The sequence below is a fragment of the Camelus bactrianus genome, chromosome 36 (assembly GCF_048773025.1).
Source record: "Camelus bactrianus isolate YW-2024 breed Bactrian camel chromosome 36, ASM4877302v1, whole genome shotgun sequence".
NCBI classification, from domain to species: Eukaryota; Metazoa; Chordata; class Mammalia; order Artiodactyla; family Camelidae; genus Camelus; species Camelus bactrianus.
The window spans coordinates 12,499,873-12,512,460 of record NC_133574.1 but is presented as its reverse complement, the minus strand read 5'-3'; positions in this window follow the sequence as shown (position 1 = coordinate 12,512,460).

Below are 12,588 nucleotides of genomic sequence, written 5' to 3'. Positions count from 1 at the left end.
TATTTGTGAAAGTGTTGATTTGTCGATGCCCAGTAGGAAGAGAACAAGTGCAAACTGCTCTCACTAGCTAACATACACAAAATATTGTAAAAACACACTCACCCAGCCATTGGCACAGGACACTTGCCTAAGAGTGGTCTGTTACATCCAAAGACAGGATGAGGCCTCAGAAAAACCGGAAGCAGAAAAGGCAAAGTAGAGAATGGAAACCAGTGCAGGATCTGACCTCTGGTAATGGAGCATCAAAGGTGAAACTCTGTTTTCCTTGGAAGCACACTCTCAAGCGGGCAGCATGCACGGGATTGAAGGTGATGCACTGAGTGTTAGAAGAGTGAACAGCAGATGCTTGGCTGACAGATCTCAAAGAAATCAGCTCAATATATCCCCACAATTGTATCTGAGATGAAGATCCGAGCTGCCAAATCTGATCTAGAAGAGACAGCGGAAAAAGTGGGATAGGGCTACGGATGATGGCCCTCACAGAACTCAGGGATCTAGAGTGTGTTGTGGGTTTTGGTGGGTAATTTCAAGAGAGCAAAGAGAATTGAGACCTCAGGGATACAGCAAGAGCACTGGCGCATTAGGTTGAGTTTATCGATATGTCCTATGGCCACATCCACTGCATCTGCAGGACCAGGGTCCAATTTGACATTTTGCCAATAGAGTACCTGTGGGGCTCAATCAAACTTATCATGCATCTGGACTGAGTTTCCAGGGGGTATTGGGTTTGAAATCTGTATTAGAAAGTATAGAATCTGATATATTCAAAACCTGGATTGAGATTACAGTCTGGAATGAGGCAGAGGATGAGGAACAGCTCTGTGGTTGCATTCGTGAACCAATTAATCAAGAATGAGAGAACTAGGAAGAGTGGTCAAAGTCCACAGAATGAGAAGATGAAGCATTTCTTACAGCATTATCACCCAAATGCAGATGCTACATTTTGAACGGCACTGACAGTTTACTGCACCGAGGAAACATAGGTCAGACTGCGGGATCATCCCAGCAGGCCCTGAAGTATGACATCCATACACATGCTTCAACTGGTGTTTCTGTAGACAGAGAAGCTCTGGGAAGAACTGGTAACATTGGGACATTCCCATGGCAGTAGAAAGTACTAGCGCACTCTATGTTGGCTGTTTTGGAGACACTACAAAATGACATACAGAAGAATGCAGAGCCGAAAACCTATAGAAGCTTCATTTCCACTAGAGGAAGTGCCCTGTGCCCTTTCAGAATTGTGAGATTAGTGTAATAAAAATGAGGTTTTACTAACTGAAACAGTATGGTGTGTTCATCACAACAAAGGCAACACGAGGATTTAGCGATATACAAGACAACACACACAGGAACACGGCATGGCATCAAGGTCTGGAGAAAATTGTCCTCACAGAAATACCATGGAATTGCGTACACCAAAGAGTCTAAAGTTTGCACTTAACCAAGCCCTATAAGTCTATATTAGATACATGATACTACCTGACCTGTAGAGTAAAAGAAGTATAGTAAAAGAAACAGGAAGTACCATTTTCAGTTCCAAAGAGATTGAAGGCCCAAATAATAAGTTTTCAAACAACTTGACGGCAAAACCAAAACAGAGCAAGCTCTGAAAATGGAGGAGAGGAAAACACTGATGAACCACAGTGCCTCAGAATCACAAAAGGCAGAATACCAGGAAAGGGGAAGAGAAACTCGAAAGAAGAAACCAATAGTATTAGAAAACTCAATAGATGAGATAAAAACTGGGCTAAAGTCAATCCTAAGCAGACTACATAATGCAGAGGGACTCGTGAATGACTGTGAGGACAGGTGAACAGAAATCCCTCCATCAGAAGAAGACACAGGAAAGCAAGTGCAAACCAATGCTAACATCAATGTTGACTCCTGGGTTAAGAAGAAGCAGGTAAGAATAGGATTCATAGGATTCCCAAATGGAAAAGCAAGAGATAAAATAATAAATTCTGAAAAGGAATTTGTGGAATAATCACAATGAAACTTACTGAAAGCCAAGAAAGTATCATCTATACGAATTCAGGAAGTAAACAGCGTCCAAAAGAGGTGGAATACCAATAGACCAACAAGCAGCTGTAGAATTCAAATAAACAAATTTCATGATCATCCCAGTGATGTAAAATGCACCTCGAGGAAAGCAACTTAGTCACAACAGAACCTCCAGAGGGGTTTCAGCTGATATCTCGGCAGAAATTTTGCAGCACTGGGAGGAGTGCCAGGACATAGACCATATCCTGAATGAGAAAAAGCTGCAATCTAGGGTAGCCTATGCCAAATGACCGCCGTTTATAACAACGGCAGAGCTAGGGAATTTCACTGACCGGCAAACCTGAAAAGAATTCAGCAGTTTGAGACTGATCCTAAAACAAAAATTGAGACTCTTACCCTGAGTAGGAAAGTAGCAAGATGAAATGGAAATAACAAAACCATTAAAGCAAATGCAAGAAGAGCCTGAGTTGCAAAGAAGTAAGAAGAAGAAGGCAAGGAGGACATCAAAATCCTAAAGATGGGAGAGGGTAGCAGGAAATCATAGGTGATTTTAAGCACTATCTTAAGTGAATCAGCTTACATGACTGTCTGTCTGAAGCAAAAGGAGAGATGCATGGCCTAATGTGTTTGCAAACAATAAGACAAACCAACAAATACCAAAAGGTTACAGTTGGCTGACATATACCAAACAACCATGATTATTCAAAACAAAATTCTCAAAGTGATGTCAAAGATCATTCAGCACGCATCGACCTATTATCGCAGTTAGCATGTACTCAACACACTTGTATTCCGAAAACAGACGCGTGCATTACTATTCATAGATACAGATCCAGAAGTGCATATCTTGAGCCAACTCAAATGACGGTTTTGAATAAGGGTGGGTCATAGAACGGGATATAGACTTAGAATTCCTCCAACAGGATGAACGAATGCCAAATTCTACCCTACGTAGAGAAGAAATGGCATAAGCCTATAACAAAACAAGTAGCTCTGCAAAACTGTACTAAGAGCAAAAGAGACAGACAGGTAAGTGCACGTTGGGATTGGTTTCATTTCTAGGAATTTCTGACCCCATGAAACCAATGGATCCATGTTCTGAGAGTGTGGGTGTTTCAGCAGAAGCAACAGACGGATACGTAATGTGGGTGAATGGATATTACACAAACATGAGATTCCTTGAGTGGGTCTCTGTGTACTGTGAAATGTTAGAAAGATTAAATAGGTGTGAATCCATAAACTGATCATGGACACTCTTCCTTCCGTTTGTACTGTCTATACAGAACTGAACAAAAGGAAAGAGGGAAGAGAAAAGGACCATGGGACCCTTGTGGATAGAATCACATTTCCCTTAGGAAACTCTCCTCTAATGCAGCATCCAACCCAACACACACTTGATGCATCAACCACTGGGGATGGCAGTTACCGGTTGGATTCCAGGTGGAATGTTGTTGTGTACCACGAGGAATGTTGCGGCTGGTGGATCCAAGGTAACTGGGCAGAATTCTGTGGGTGGATCAGTTTGATGGTGTGTCTGCTGCCATATGTGCGGATTGGCTTAAGTCTTTTTTTCGGGAAGCTGAGTAAGTTCGAGAAACTGCTGCTGCCCAGAGTCCTTAGTTCACAGGTCAGTTTCCAGAATCTGAAAGGGCAGACAGTGGAAGATCTGCCTGTCATCAGCTTACTGGAGAGGCTCCGAGGTATTTTCAGACTTGCCCAGTACTTTTGATATCGACTTTATGGGAGACACGGAGAGAAGCTGGCAGAAAACCTGGCTGCATGGATTGAGGAGATGTGCGAACACATTGATGAAAGTTGTTATTCTACAGTGGAGAATATCGGCATGGAGACATCTCTAGAGCATACCAGGCTCGAAAGACATTCATGAGACCTACTGAACCTCGGTGTTACTGGCAGAAACATACGGAGAATCAAGGTTCCCTTGAGAAAGTTACTTGATTCTCTGCTCCAGGAACGGGTCCAAGATTCCTGACGTCTAAAAGAGAAGAGATGGCAGAGATGATAACAGTGCTCATGTTCATGGAAGAGATCGTGAGAAACCACACATCCCAAGGGGCATTTACGAATCATACAGACCGAAATGCACCAAGCCCAGGTAAGCCTATTCCCAAGTTTGTGCCTAGCTATCAATCACATGCTCTTCCCTCCACTCCACTCAGGCATCCATTTCAAAGGATCAGAACCTGAGCTGCAATGAATCCAATAGGAAGAGGGCAAGCCCTACTAGAATCAGAGTTCCTCCTCCTTCACACTCAGTGAACAATAGTGAAATCCATAAAGGTCAAATACTCTTGAATGAAATATATAGGAATTGAATACTTAGCTCACACAATGAAATGATGACCTTCCCCTAGATTCAGGAAATGCTGGGTTTATGTATTCTTTGGTCTGAAAAGTGTGTGGGAAGTGAGGGGAATATTTGAATGAACTTGAATATGTATTAGGCCTCAGTTTTTCAAGAGAGTACAGGAAAATATTAGAAGTCAGATAGTGAACTGAACTGTAAAATTCGCCAAACACATTAAAGACACAGGTTATGTGGACAGTCATTCACTTCCGTCAAGCCCCGGGTGCACTATATCTTGGAGGTGCAGACATGTTTGTGTTAAATTGCTTTACCCAACATGATTGTATGATTAAGCCTTCTCAGCACTGATAGAAGAGCACCTGGTTCTCAATAGACTGGCATAGCTGCAGCAGGTTTCTCATAGTTAAATGCCTCTAAGTGCTTTTGGAATCAAGCCTAAATGTGTATATTCTGTTTAGATTTTCTTGTATATTCCTAGAGAGGAATGTTACCCCTTGAAATGTCAACATTGCCTAGTATGTGTCATTCGGAATATAGGGCACCAGGTGCACAAGGGAAACCCAGGATGGGGGTTATTTCATGGTTCCAATAGGTATTTCATTGTTCTTTTTTTTTGTTGGAGGCTTCAAGAGAAAAGTGTTGGCATGTCCCCTTCAAACTTTTGGACTGCTATTTTACATTGAGACTGTCTGTTTTATCCTTAGAGATGACAAAATCTTTCAGAAATTGTCAAGTCTATATTCTATGTTGATTTGGTAATTCTCAAAAACTAGCTTCAATTTCATATAAATGCCAAAACACGTAAATCGATAGTATAAATGTTTTAAAGACTGCAACTGCCTTATCAACATAATGACAAAGCTGGGATCTTTGGACAAATCCTACGACCATGGCTGTAAAGAAAATGGAGCGAAACAAATATCCAATTTCAGTGATATATTTGTGAAAGTGTTGATTTGTCGATGCCCAGTAGGAAGAGAACAAGTGCAAACTGCTCTCACTAGCTAACATACACAAAATATTGTAAAAACACACTCACCCAGCCATTGGCACAGGACACTTGCCTAAGAGTGGTCTGTTACATCCAAAGACAGGATGAGGCCTCAGAAAAACCGGAAGCAGAAAAGGCAAAGTAGAGAATGGAAACCAGTACAGGATCTAACCTCTGGTAATGGAGCATCAAAGGTGAAACACTGTTTTCCTTGGAAGCACACTCTCAAGCGGGCAGCAGGCACGGGATTGAAGGTGATGCGCTGAGTGTTAGAAGAGTGCACAGCAGATGCTTGGCTGACAGAACTCAAAGAAATCAGCTCAAAATATCCCCACAATTGAATCTGAGACCAAGAATCAAGCTGCAAATCTGAGCTAGAAGAGACAGCGGAAAAAGTGGGATAGGGCTACGGATGATGGCCCTCACAGAACTCAGGGTTCTAGAGTGCGTTGTGGGTTTTGGTGGGTACTTTCAAGAGAGCAAAGAGAACTGTGACCTCAGTGAGACAGCAAATGCACTGGCGCATGAGGTTGAGTTTAGCGATATGTCCTATGGCCACATCCACTGCAACTACAGGATCAGGGTCCAATTTGACATTTTGCCAATAGAGCACGTGTGGGGCTCAATCAGAGGTATCATGCATCTGGACTGAGGGTTCCAGGGGGCATTGGGTTTGAAATCAGTATTAAAAGACTTAGGATCTGTTACATTCATAACCTGGATTGGGATTACAGTCTGGTTTGAGGCAGAGGATGAAGAACAGCTCTGTGGTTGCTTCGTGAACCCATTACTCAAGAATGAGAGAACTAGGAAGAGTGGTCAATGTCCACAGCATGAGAAGATGAAGCATTTCTTACAGCATTATCACCCAAAAGCAGATGCTACATTTTGGATGACACTGACATGGTACTGCACCGAGGAAACACTGGTCAGTCTGCAGGATCATCCCAGCAGGCCCTGAACTATGACATCCATACATATGCTTCCACTGGTGTCTCTGTAGACAGAGAAGCTCTGGGAAGAACTGGTAACATTGGGATATTCCCATGGCAGTAGAGTGTACAAGTGCAATCTATGTTGTCTGTTTTGGAGACACTTCAAATTGACATACAGAAGAATGCAGAGCTGAAAACCTATAGAAGCCTCATTTCCACTAGAAGAAGTGCCCTGTGCCCTTTCAGAAGTGTGAGATTAGTGTAATAAAAATGAGATTCTACTAACTGAAACAGTATGGTGTGTTCATCAACACAAAGGCAACACCTGGATTTAGAGTTATACCAGACAACACACACAGGAACAGGGCATGGCATCAAGGTCTAGAGAAAATTGTCCTCATAGAAATACCATGGAATTGCGTACAGAAAAGAGTCTAAAGTTTGCACTTAACCAAGCCCTATAAGTCTATATTAGATACATGATAGTACCTGAACTGTAGAGTAAAAGAAGTATAGTAAAAGAAACAGGAAGTACCATTTTCAGTTCCAAAGGGATTGAAGTCCCAAAAAATAAGCTTTCAAACAACTTGATGGCAAAACTATAACAGAGCAAGCTCTGAAAATTGAGGTGAGTAAAACAATGATGAACCACTGTGCCTCAGAATCACAAAAGGCAGAACACCAAGAAAGGGGAAGAGAAACTCTAAAGAAGAACCCAATAGTATCAGAACACTCCATGGGTGTGATAAAAACTGGGCTAAAGTCAATCCTAGGCAGACTACATAATGCAGAGGGACTCGTGATTGACTGTGAGGACAGGGGAACAGAAATCCCTCCATCAGAAGAAGACACAGAAAAGCAAGGGCAAACCAACGCTAACATCACTGTTGACTCCTGGGTTAAGAAGAAGCAGGTAAGAATAGGATTCTTAGGATTCCCAAATGGAAAAGCAAGAGATAAAATAATAAATTCTGAAAAGGTATTTGTAGAAAAATCAGAATGAAACTTGCTGAAAGCCAAGAAAGTATCATCTATACGAATTCAGGAAGTACACAGCGTCCTATAGAGTTGGAATACCAATAGACAAACAAGCGGATGTAGAATTCAAATAAACAAATTTCATGATCATCCCAGTGATGTAAAATGCACCTCGAGGAAAGCAACTTAGTCACAATAGAACCTCCAGAGGGGTTTCAGCTGATATCTCATCAGAAATTTTGAAGCACGGGGAGGAGTGCCAGGACATAGACCATAACCTGAATGAGAAAATGTTGCAATCTAGGTTAGCCAATGCCAAATGTTTGCCGCTTATAACAACGACAGAGCTAGGGAATTTCACTGAGCAGCAAACCTGAAAAGAATTCAGCAGTTTGAGACTGATCCTAAATCAAAAATTGAGAATCCTACCCTGAGAAGAAAAGTAGCAAGGTTAAATGGAAATAACAAAACCATTATTGCAAATGCAATAAGAGCCAGAGTTGCAAAGAAGTAAGAAGAAGAAGGCAAGGAGGACATCAAAATCCTAAATATGGGAGAGGGTAGCAGGTAATCATAGTTGATTTTAAGCACTATATTAAGTTAATCATCTTACATGACTGTCTTTCTGAAGCAAAAGGAGTGATGCATGTCATAAAGTGTTTGCAAAACAAACAGTGAGACAAACAAACAAAAACCAAAAGGTAAAAGTTGGCTGAAATATACCAAACAACCAAGAATATTCAAGACAAAATACTCAAAATGTTGTCAAGTATCATTCAGCACGCATCGAACTATTATCGCTGTTAGCATGTACTCAACACACTTGTATTCAGAAATCAGATGCTTGCATTATTATTCATAGATACTGATCCAGAAGTGCATATCATGAGCCAAACCAAATGACGGTTTTGAATAAGAGTGGGTCATAGAATGGGAAAAAAGACTTACAAGTCTTCCAACAGGATGAACGATTGCCTAATTCTACCCTACGTAGAGAAGGAATGGCATAAGCCTATAACAAAGACAAGTAGCTCTGCAAAACTGTACTAAGAGCAAAAAAGACAGACAGGAAAGTGCACGTTGGGATTGGTTTCATTTCTAGGAATTTCAGCCCCCATGAAAAAATGGATCCATGTTCTGAGAGTGTGGGTGTTTCAGCAGAAAGCAACAGACGGATATGTAATCTGGGTGAATGGATATTACACAAACATGAGTTTCCTTGAGTGGGTCTCTGTGTACTGTGAACTGTTAGAAAGTTTAAATAACTGTGAATCCATAAACTGAACATGGACACTCTTCCCTCCATTTGTACTATGTATACAGAAATGAACAAAGGAAAGTGAGAAGAGAAAAGGACCATGGGACCCTTGTGGATAGAATCACATTTCCCTTAGGAAACTCTCCTCTAATGCAGCATCACCCCCAAAACGGACTAGATGCCTCAACCACTGTGGATGTCAGGTACCGGTTGGATTCCAGGTGGAATGTTGGTGTGTACCACGAGGCTTGTTGCGGCTGGTGGATCCAAGGTAACTGGGCAGAATTCTGTGGGTGGATCAGTTTGATGGTGGGTCTGCTGCCCTATGTGGAGATTGGCTTATGTCTTTGTTCGGGAAGCTGATTAATTTCGAGATACTGCTGCTGCCCAAAGACCTGAGATCACGGGTCAGTTTCCAGAATCTAAAAGGGCAGAGAGTGTAAGATCTGCCTGTCATCAGCTTACTGTTGGAGCTCCGAGGTTTTTTCAGACTTGCCCAGTCCCTTTGATGTCGACTTTATGGGAGACACGAAGAGAAGCTGGCAGAAAACTGGCTGCATGAATTGAGGAGATGTGCAAACACATTGATGAGAGTTGTTCTGCTACAGTGGAGAATATCGGCATGGAGATATCTCTAGAGCATACCAGGCTCGAAAGGCATTCATGGGACCTACTGAACCTCACTGATACTGGTAGAAACATACGGAGAATCAATGTGCCCTTGAGAAAGTTACTCGATTCTCTGCTCCAAGAACGGGTCCAAGATTCCTGACGTCTAAAAGAGAAGAGACGGCAGAGATGATATAAGTGCTCATGTTCTTGGAAGAGGTTGTGTGAATCCACACATTCCAAGGGGCATTTACGAATCATACAGACCGAAATGCACCAAGCCCAGGTAAGCCTATTCCCACGTTTGTTCCCAGCTATCAATCACATGCTCTTCCCTCCACTGCACTCAGGCATCCATTTCAAAGGATCAGAACCTGAGGTGCAATGATTCCAGTAGGAGGAGAGCAAGCCGCTACTAGTATCAGAGTTCCTCCTCCTTCACACTCGGTGAACAACTGTGAACTCCTTAAAGGTCAAATACTCTCGACTAAAATAGATAGGAATTCAAAAATTAGCTCACACAAAGAAATGATGACCTTCCCCTAGATTCAGGAAATGCTTAGGTTATGTATACTTTGGGCTGAAAGTAGTGTGGGAAGTGAGAGGAATCTTTGAATGAACTTGAATATGTATTAGGCCTCAGTTTTTCAAGACAGTACAGGAAAATATTAGAAGTCAGATAGTGAACTGAACTGTAAAAGTCGCCAAACACATTAAAGACACATTTAATGTGGACAGACATTCACTTCCGTCAAGCCCGGGGTGCACTATATCTTGGAGGTGCAGAATTGGTTGTGTTAAATTGATTTCCCCAACATGATCGGATGATTAAGCCTTCTCAGCACTGATAGAAGAGCACCTGGTTCTCAATATCCTAGCATAGCTGCAGCAGGCTTCTCATAGTTAAATGCCTCTAGGTGCTTTTGGAATCAAGCCTAAATTTATAAATTTTGTTTAGATTTTCTTGTATATTCTTAGAGGGGAATGTTACCCCTAGATATGCCAACATTGCCTAGTATGTGTCACTGGGAGTAAAGGGCACCAGGTGCACAAAGGAAACCCAGGTTGGGGGTTATATCTTGGTTCCAATAGGTATTTCATTGTTCCTTTTGTTGTTGGAGGTTTCAGGAGAAAAGAGTTGGCATGTCCCCTTCTAACACTTGGACTGTTTTTTACATTGAGACTTTCGGTTTTTTCCTTAGTGCTGACAAAATTTTACAGAAATTGTCAAGTCTGACTTCTAGGTTGATTTGGTAATATTCAAAAACTAACTTCACTTTCATATAAATACCAAAACACGTAAATCAATACTATTAACATTCTTAAAAACTGCAACTTCCTTATCAACATAAGGTCAAAGCTGGAGTCTTCGGGCAAACCCACCGACGAGGGCTGTAAAAAAATGGAGTGAAACAAATATCCAATTTCTGTGAATTATTTGTGAAAAGTGATGATTTGTCGATGCCCAGTAGGAAGAGAAACAGTGCAAACTGCTCTCACTAGCTACCATACACAAAAAATTGTACAGAACCACTCACCAAGCCCTTGGCAAGGACACTTTCCTAAGAGTGGTCTGTTAGTTCCAAAGACAGGATGAGGCCTCAGAAAAACTGGAAGCAGTAAAAGGCAAACTAGAGAATGGAAAACAGTGCAGGATCTGACCTCTGGTAATGGAGCATCAAAGGTGAAACTCTGTTTAACTTGGAAGCACACCCTCAAGCCGGCAGCAAGTATGGGATTGAAGGTGATGCGCTGAGTGTTAGCAGAGTGCACAGAAGATGCTTGGCTGACAGAACTCAAAGAAATCAGTTCAAAATATCCCCACAATTGAATCTGAGACCAAGATCCGAGCTGCCAAACCTGAGCTAGCAGAGGCAGCGGAAAAAGAGGGGTAGGGCTACGGATGATGGCTCTCGCAGAACTCAGGGATCTAGAGTGCGTTGTGGGTTTTGGTGGGTACTTTCAAGAGAGGAAAGAGAACTGTGACCTCAGTGAGACAGCAAAAGCACTGGCGCATGAGGTTGAGTTTATCGATATGTCCTATGGCCACATCCACTGCATCTGCAGGACCAGGGTCCAATTTGACTTTTTGCCAATAGAGCACGTGTGGGGCTCAATCAGAGGTATCATGCATCTGGTCTGAGTGATCCAGCTGGTGTTGGGTTTGAAATCAGTATTAAAAGATTTAGGATCTGCTACATTCATAACCTGGATTGTGATTACAGTCTGGTTTGAGGCAGACGATGCGGAACATCTCTGTGGTTGCCTTCGTGAAAACATTACTCAAGAATGAGAGAACTAGGAAAAGTGGTCAAAGTCCACAGCATGAGAAGATGAAGCATTTCTTACAGCATTATCACCCAAATGCAGATGCTACATTTTGGATGACACTGACATGGTACTGCACCGAGGAAACACTGGTCGGTCTGCAGGATCATCCCAGCAGGCCCTGAACTATGACATCCATACATATGCTTCCACTGGTGTCTCTGTAGACAGAGAAGCTCTGGGAAGAACTGGTAACATTGGGACATTCCCATGGAAGTAGAAAGTATAAGCGCACTCTTTCTTGGCTGTTTGGAGACACTTCAAAATGTCATACAGAAGAATGCAGAGCCGAAAACATATAGAAGCCTCATTTCCACTAGAGGAAGTGCCATGTGCCCTTTCAGAATTGTGAGATTAGTGCAATAAAAATGAGGTTCTACTAACTGAAACAGTATGGTGTGTTCATCACAACAAAGGCAACACCAGGATTTAGAGATATACCAGACAACACACACAGGAACAGGGCATGGCATCAAGGTCTAGGGAAAATTGTCCTCACAGAAATACCATGGACTTGCATACACCAAATAGTCTAAAGTTTGCACTTAACCAAGCCCTAAAAGTCTATATTAGATACATGATATTACCTGATTTGTAGAGTAAAAGAAGTATAGTAAAAAAACAGGAAGTACCATTTTTAGTTCCAAAGGGATTGAAGGCCCAAAAAATAAGCTTTCAAACAACTAGATGGCAAAACTATAAGAGATCAAGCTCTGAAATAGGAGTTGAGGAAAACACTGATGAACCACAGTGCCTCAGAATCACAAAAGGCAGAATACCAGAAATGGGGAAGAGAAACTCTAAAGAAGAACCCAATAGTATCAGAAAACTCAATGAATGAGATAAAAACTGGGCTAAAGTCAATCCTAAGCAGACTACATAATGCAGAGGTACTCGTGAATGACTGTGAGGACAGGGAACAGAAATCCCTCCATCAGAAGTAGACACAGAAAAGCAAGTGCAAACCAACGCTAACATGACTGTTGAATCCTGGGTTAAGAAAAAGCAGGTAAGAATAGGATTCATAGGATTCTCAAATGGAAAAGCAAGAGATAAAATAATAAATTCTGAAAAGGAATTTGTAGAAAAATCAGAATGAAACTTGCTGAAAGCCAAGAAACTATCATCTATACGAATTCAAGAACTACACAGCGTCCAA